We start from the raw sequence: 8,635 nt of genomic DNA, 5'->3' as shown, positions 1-8,635 counted from the left end.
ACGGGAATACACTCCGAAATACACGGAGGATGACAAACAAAAGGAGGTTTATTGACAACAATAGAGCTGATCGTGGTAAGCAGGTAAGCAGGCAGTTCAGATAGTTTCGTTGATACGAGTCGGCAGTGAATGGGATGTCTTTTCTTACAGGACCGGAACATCATGGATAGATAAATGGATAGCTGGCTGGATGAATGGAGAGCAGACTTGACAGGAACTGAAGAGAGGGAAGAAGCTGGAGAGGAATCACTGGAGAAATCACAGGAGGTAACACTGGAGATAAATCACTAACAAGGTGAATTGCCCGAGAAACGAGGTAAGAATCCACATCGCTTCAAAAGAGACTGGACAATGAGCTGGGTCGAGGTGTGTGCTTAAATGATGATTAGGGCGCAGATGAGGTGCAGGTGTGTGTGGTTAATACTCAGGAGAGGGAGTGTGTTGTGATTGGCTGGTGCAGGATCCTGGCATCCCTAAAACAGTTCTAAAGCTTCATATACTTGTTGAAACCAGGGTGTGAACTACGGGGGAGCTAGAGGGAGCTCGGCTCCCCTTAATAAGACATGGGCTCCCCTGAAAACGTGATTCGTGAAATTTTGGGGATGGGGGGGGGTCTCAAAAAATATTGACAATGTTTTATTTTGACGTGCAATTTCAGTTTTGTGTAATGTGATCATCGTGGATAATTATGTCTAAAATAACAAAAATATCATTTATTCATGCATGCATGACGGCGATTTAAACCTAATTCACTTCAATAAAGATAACTATACATGCTATTCTTGTCATGAGCATCAAGGTGTGGTGGCGCCCCGCTGCAAATTCCAGTCATGTTTAGTACGTTAACTCAAAGATTCGTAGAATAAATATAAACGGTGGAGGCAAATTGATCCGCGCGAGAAGTCCTTGAAATCCATTCTTTGTTAAGGTAAGGCATGTTATTCACTATGTTGTGGTTGGGTTGTTATAGGCTTTGCGTGACTCTCGATGTCTTACGGTGTGTTCACACCGAACACGAATTGAATTATTTACTCGGATAGATTACATACAAAGTCAATCCAAAGACGCGAAAAGACGCATCATTCGCGCCGGGAGTCGGCGTTGCGAATGACGCGAATTGGGCGACGCGTTTGCCGCGAACGTCTTCCGCGCAATTTGAAAAATTTGAACTCGAGCGAATGTTCAAGCGTCTAACTAGACGCGATAGACGCGTATTTGACGCTCTATTCTTGTTCGGTGTGAACAAACCATTAGGCCTAATTGAACGGATGAATTATGGCATTCTTCTGTAGCCTGACGAGTAATTTAACCCTTGTTCAAGTCAATGCCAGCCTATGTAGCTGTAGACTATTTGGGGATGGCTGTTTGACTTATCAATTTGTGTCGATAAAGTATGATAGTGTGAATCCTGTATACGATATAGTGCTTGCATAGTGCATACACTTGTAGCTGTTATGTGTCTTTTGAACTCCTTGAAATGAATGGATTAACGCGCATTCCGCTTCCTGTCTGAAAGAAAGGCACTTCAATCCTCGGCACGCGCAAGTGCAAAAAAATGGGGCTCCCCCGAAGGACACAGTATAGTTCCAACACTGGTTGAAACTGTGATAAACTACTACCATCCAAAAGTGTGTCCAAAAGTAACAGTCAACATAAATGGTGTTCTTTTAAACTTTCTATTCATACATTTTTTTTTTCAGTTTTGTTTCAGTCTCCACACAAAAATTAAGCAGCAAAAAAGTTTTCAACATTAATAATAATTAATGTTTAATGAGCATTAATATTTCATGAGCATTAATAATTTTTAATGTATTTGTGATCAAATAAATGCAGCCTTGGCATTAGAGACTTCGACTTCGAAAACATTAAAAACATTTTTTACAGAGACTAGAATTTAAAAAAAGAGACTAGAATTAAATCCAGACAATTGGAACAACATGAGGATGAGTAAAAGATGACAGAAATATGATTTTTAAATGAACTATCCTTTTAAGACCTGCATAATGAGAGGATCTGTGGACGGTGGACAGGACAGTTGCTGAGGTGGACACAAGAAGGTGCATGTGACGGGCCATAGACATAGATGGATGAGACACAGCTGGAGAGGGGAAGGTGAAGACGTGGTTCAGAATAGGAGGATTAGTGGCTCTGTCAGACTCTGTATGGGGCTCAATTACAGTGTCCCCTGCATCCAGAACCCACAGGGGTGAAATTACACGCTCTGACTGGGTACAGTGCCTCACTGCTGGGGGTGAGCTGTGATGGATAACCACTGACCCAGACAGGGTCACGTCTGTCAGAGGAAAACCACAGTAGCACAGGGTTCCATATGTTGCTATACATGGCGTCATAAAATACATATTTATAATCATTACATGGACAGACACTGAGCATGTTTATGTACATTTTATTCTGGTTAAGGTCAATATTCCGGTTAAAGGGTTAGTTAACCTAAAATGAAAAATTAAGTCATAATTTAGTCACCCTGGTGTTGTTCTAATGCAGTATGCCATTCTTTCTTTTTCTGACCTCAAAAGAGGAAATTAAAAAAAAAAAAATGTCTCCCTTGTGCTCATCCATGTAATGGCAGTGAATATAGCGACCATGTGTTGAGTACGTAAAAAAGTAATTATCTAGCTAAAGAATACTCTAAAGAGTATTGCATTACTTATTACAAATTACTTTCTAAATTATTTATCATCCTTAAACAGTTCTTTCAAATAAATTATATAAAATGTCATAAATTATTCTTGAACTGACGAAAGTATTTAAAGGAAGAAGACTTTAGACGTTAAATTTTTATGTTAAATCCATTATTGTTTTTTAGATTGTTCTTATACAGGATTTAACACAATTACATCAGAAGTAACTGTAATTAAAATACAGAAAAGTTAAGAGTAATCCCTTACTTTAGTTTTTCAAGGTGGAACGTAGTTAAATTACAGTAGTTAATTACTTAGTAATGAGTTAGCAACCAGCATCAAGCTTTAAAATAAGATGCAAAAGTATGACAGAATGATCCCATGCAACATGTGTAGTAAATCAAACGTGTTCTGGGGGTATTTGATAGGGGTTTGGTTAAAAAAAAAAAAACACCCCCGAAATTTTATGTATTATTTAATGGAAATCCTGACCTTGGCCTTCTGTGCATGGCTGCGCGTTCATTAAACTTTATTAGTGTTGCAGTTCACTCCATCTCGCCCCCAAAAAACCCAACAACAGACAAAACAATCTCTGTTGCATTCATTTCCTGTTATCTCTGTAAAGCTGCTTTGAAACAATTTGTAAAGCGCTATATAAATAAAAGTGTCTTGACATGTGATACTTTTGTGTTTTTTTATTAGAGCTTGATGCTGATCACTATTTACTGCCATTATATGGACGAGCGAGTCCAAAAAATGTCCTTTTGAGGTCAGGAAAATAAAGAACGGCATTATATTTTTATTTTTAGTCAGTAAATGAACTTAAGTTCCCTTTCAAGGGAACTCGAGCTGCGTTAAGACGCGGTGGGAACGCTCTGCGTGATTGCGTCGTGAAGCACGTGTATAATCAGTCCAATGGAAGAGCGAGACGTCATAGGTGGGTGACGTCATAGACCAGGAAGCTATACGGCACACCAGAAAACAGACCGCGACAGCTTCTGTGTCTTCAGCAAGCGATCTGTGTATTCTGTCTAGGGTGACCACCCGTCCCGCGTAGCACGTGCGCGCACAGCGTTTGAAGCCCAATTCATGCGTCCCGCAAATTGAGACCGTGTCACGCATAATCAATGCTTGCTCAAAAAAAAAGTCGGTCGCTCTATATCCTCGAGCCCCAGGCACCCAAACGAACATTACTTGACAGTTCAGCACGCTACTGTTGCCACACCCACGTGACCTCAGTTGAATTGCTGACTAGGTTGTTGTCAACTTTTTCATTGTTGTCATGACAGCGCAGTGACTTCTCGTTCCGTGAACCTCTGGAGTTGTGAGTTAAGAATTTTTTTTAAACTGTTCCTGTGGTGTTGAGCAACTACAATAGGTTGTTTGCAGTCACGTGACTGTGTTGACGTGCGAAATTCAGATGGAGGGCAGGAAGTGAAGAACGCAATGGACGTGATGGAGGAAAGTCCGTACTGTACTACTTTAGACGCTATTACAAGAGAAATATATAAACAAAAAATCTAAACATATGTTGGACGTGATCCATACGTTATGAAGAGGACCGATTTTCAACTGAATTGAAAGATTTGCCTGCCATTGAGGCGGTAGATATCAGCAACTACCTCGTCTCACAGACATACTTTGACTTTACAAAGTTCAAAAACTGGTACGTTACACAAACAGACACATAAGCTGTATTAACTCAGCTTTGACGAAGTGATCACTGACACACACGGGCATTTTCCCATTCGGCTCCTCCCGACCGGCAATTTTTCCGATGTTTTTCTGTCAATTTCTTGTATTTTCCCCCCTTATGAACAACAAATTTTAGCACACGATAAAAACTCCTCGAGGTTTGATCGATTTGAGCAACCATAAACGACGCAAAACATAGGCATTTTGAGTTTGTTATAGTGAGTCCTAAATATAGAAAATCACTTCCTGCCCTCCATCTGTATGTATCGCTATGGCAACGCAGTGACGCGACGTCATGTGAAAACAAGCTATTCCTGTTAATCCTATAATTTTATATTATTATTTATTTAAGGTGAATAAATTGTAATGAAAAATAAATAAAATTAAATAGCTAAAGTAAATCGTAAGTGGAAGTGCATCTGTCAATTCATTGAATGTTCAAAATATTATGAATCTTTATTTAGAAAAAAATACAAATTGGTTGGCCTATTCATGAGCATACATCAGCAATTACACATGTTTAGGGGAATAGGGCATTATTAATATACCATGTAAGGTGGTATGTGCTAGAAATGGGTAAACCACTATCAGTGAGTCTGTCCGTGGGCTGGGGGCACCGCCGCGCCAGGCAGTGTCCCACATTGTCCCTCAGAAACATACCCCTTGTCCCACCTTGGGCTTATTAGCAGGTGGTCACCCTTATTCTGTCCTTGTCATATTTATTGTTGCCTGTCAAGTTGCAATATATATATATTATGGCAAAAGAGAGCAAGCAGCTTTGTGTTGTTCCCTGCCCACGTTATATCACGGGTGGACACACACACATCAGCTTTTTGTTACTATTTGGGAGTGGAGCATGCCACAGTCAGTTCTCGAGTGGGCTGACTGTGAGCTTTGCGAGAAGCTGTCCGCGAGGACGCTCCGTTCCCGCTGGGCGTTCTTCGAGGAGGAGGGTTCGGTTCGCGCTCCCCACGCGGGTCCCGCGGTTGCCGAGGCACGGCGGCAACTCGCATTTTGGGACGGATCTGACAGCGGGGGTTGGGACGGGCTCCGCCCTATCTCAGCTTTCACCTGTCAGATCCAGTGCTGGCAATTTCCAGTTCCGAGGAATTGGTATCGTTAGTGTTTTGTTTAGAAAAAAGAGAACAAAACAAATAAAGATATTAAGAAAAAAGGCAGATGTTTGAGTTTTCAATAAATAAATAAATAAGTCAGCTCATAACTCTGTTGAATAAGGAGGAGCTTTACAAGGAGGTTTATCTAGTGCTGTTGCTAGTCAAATATTTACTGGCCAGCTGAACATTATGAGAGTGAAAATAAAAAGAGTTTATTAGATGAAATAGATCTAAAAACAGAAAAACTCTGTATCTCAGCCTCCTCGTCAAGGACTGCTGTTTTTCCCTATCTCCACACTGAGGTGTCGAGATCGTGGAATAAGCCGGTTTCTATTTTATGTTTTTATGTGTATTTAATGCCCAAACGTCTAACTATAGTAATGCTTTGGGTATTAAGTATCATGGTATGACAGTGCCTCGGGTTAAAGAGACGCTTGCAAGCTTTCTCTCTCCCGAGTCGGCGTCATCGTTTTTAACGCCAGAGTTTCCCACCAGCCATCTTAAATAAATACATTTTATTAAGCAGGGCTGGTGGGTGAAGTATAAGGACATGGATGAATGTGAGGATGTCAGCACTGACGCTATTCGAGAATTGCGTCGTGCAAAAACAGATAAACTATACTGGGGAGGGACGGTTTCGGGAAATCGTTTCTCCTCTGCGCCCTCTGGGGGGCGTCTCTCTGAGGAGGGTCACAGCACGGCCAGTTCAGATGTTTTCCTGCTGGTGGCCACGGAGTGATATATATATATATATATATATATATATATATATATATATACACGTTTTTCTGATTTAAAAATAAAGAAAAATAAGATAAATTATGTCTGTTCTTCTGGACGCTCCGCTTTCAAAAAAACTAAGAAATAAACCATTGAGCGGCGTTCCAGAGGTTTGTTCCTCACCAAACTAATGTTCCCGAGACTGCTTCCGCCCAGCAGAAACTGCTCTACTAAGCTCCTCGCAGCACAGAGTGCAAAACGAGCATCACCATTTGGGCTCCTCCACAATCGAGGGGGACCTGGGTGGCGGTAGCATTCTAGCTAGTTAGAGATATTCAAGATCTGAGGACTGTTTTATCTCTAAAATAGCTTGGACAAAGACGAAGCCCTGACGCCAGGGCCGGATTAACCATTAGGGCAAATGGGCACTTGCCCAGGGGCCCACGAAATCTAAGGGGCCCTGGGCACCAGGGGCTGAGTGGCAATAGGGAGAGTCGGGAGTTTCCCAGGTTGGCCGGTAGTGTTTCGAGGCCGCGAGGGCCGGTCTGATAAAATGTATTCATTGCAAGTTCGCCATGCGCACTTGTGGCCCAAGCGAGGGGAAGAAAACAAATATTTTGGATAACGGAGCGTATATTTGCACTGAGTGCCTGTCTTTTTAGCAAAAACACGCCCTTCACGGAAAAGCTACTGTGGCGCAGGTCGTAGCGCGTGAAGTTCTAGAAAGGAGCTTTTGATGTGCTCGACCCGAGTTTGAATCCGCCTTTTGCCGAACTCTCTCTTCTCCCTTTTCCCAACACATATGAGATGTAAAATGTATAACCTTACCTAACATAAAGGTCTCTAGCGTTATAATTTTGCCAACGAACTAAAATCGAAACCATGATATGGCTTTGTGCCTTTATAAAACAGCACAAGTCTTTAAGAATAGGCATCCTGTTTGTGCTGCGTGATTTAAAGAAAAGTGCGCTCTTTGCTCACGCGATCAGCATGGTTATCTGGTGTTTTCTCCTAAATAAAAGCTCAAGGGTTTATTTCTTGCAAGTGAAGAAATTAGGACAAAAGTATTTTGATTTTCCTGTATTATAATGTAATGTAGACTAAAATATACTTTGGAAATATTCATTGCCCCCGAACCCCCCTAGAGGCACAGAGGTCCACCCAACATAGTTTTACAAATTCCTATGGGAAAGAACGACTATTTATGAACTTTACTCCAGCATAGTACTACAGGGTTCCTTTTAAATCAGTAAAACTTTAAATGCCATATTAAAATGTCCTCGGACAAAATATACATTTGGCCTGCCTAAGGGGGGGCCTACAAGACATTGTGCCCAGGGGCCTCTGAACTCTTAATCCGGCCCTGCCTGATGCCGAGGCTATCAGGCTTCTAAGGGTGGTCCCCTCCGGGGTAGGGATGGTTTTGAGAAATCGTTTCTCCTCGGCGCCCTCTGGGGTGCGACTCTCTGAGGAGGGTCGCAGCGCTGCCAGTTCGGTTTTCCTCCCCACTGTGGTGGACCCCGAGCAGGCTTTGGTTATGGAGCAGGAAGTACTGACACTTCTGCAAAAGGAGCTGTAGAAGGGGTTCCTCCTCCCTACAGACAGTCAGGGTTTTACAGCCATTACTTCATTGTTCCGAAAGAGGATGAGGAGTTGCGTCCTACTCTAGACCTGCGTCATTTAAACAGAAGGTTTCCAGAATCTTAAGTTCAAAGTATGCTTACGCTAAATATGATTGTGTCACATGCTCAGTCCGATGACTGGTTTGTCACAATAGACTTAAAGCTGCAGTAGGGAGTTTTGAGAAAATGTTGACTTAGCCTGAAAATTTGAAGAAGCACAACTTATAGGTCCAACCCCCTTGCTCTCTGCTGCGCTACAGCCCTCCCTCCACAGCTCCTCCCCCACAGCGGAGCCTGCCGTGAACGCGCAGGCTAGTAAGCAGGACCACCGATGACGGCGGATTATAAACAGTTATGGAACATTCACTAATAGGAACGAAACATCAACAATATGCTTTACATTGACTATGGTCTGCCCATACTTTGACTACAAACTTGGTCCTCAAATCATTATGTATTTTGCAATACATGTAACTTTATAAGGTTGCACTCTTTCTATAAGTTATAAATAGCTACTAAGATAACGTTAAAGGATTAGTTCACTTTTAAAAAAAACTTTTGCTGATAATCTACTCACCCCCATGTCATCCAAGATGTCCATGTCTTTCTTTCTTCAGTCGTAAAGAAATTAAGGTTGATGAAAACATTCCAGGCCTTTTCTCCATATAATGGACTTATAGGACAATAGGACACAATCGTTTCAAGGACCAAATGACAGTTTGAGCCTAGCTTCAAAGGGCTTTAAACGATACCAGGCGATGAATGAGGGTCTTATCTAGCGAAACAATCGGTCATTTCAAAAATAAATAAAAAACTTTAAGTTTTATAACCACAAATGCTC

This window comes from Siphateles boraxobius, unplaced genomic scaffold (assembly GCF_051911475.1).
Source record: "Siphateles boraxobius isolate OS27281-9 unplaced genomic scaffold, OSU_SipBor_1 104, whole genome shotgun sequence".
Taxonomy (NCBI): Eukaryota; Metazoa; Chordata; class Actinopteri; order Cypriniformes; family Leuciscidae; genus Siphateles; species Siphateles boraxobius.
Note: the sequence above shows the minus strand (reverse complement) of the source record.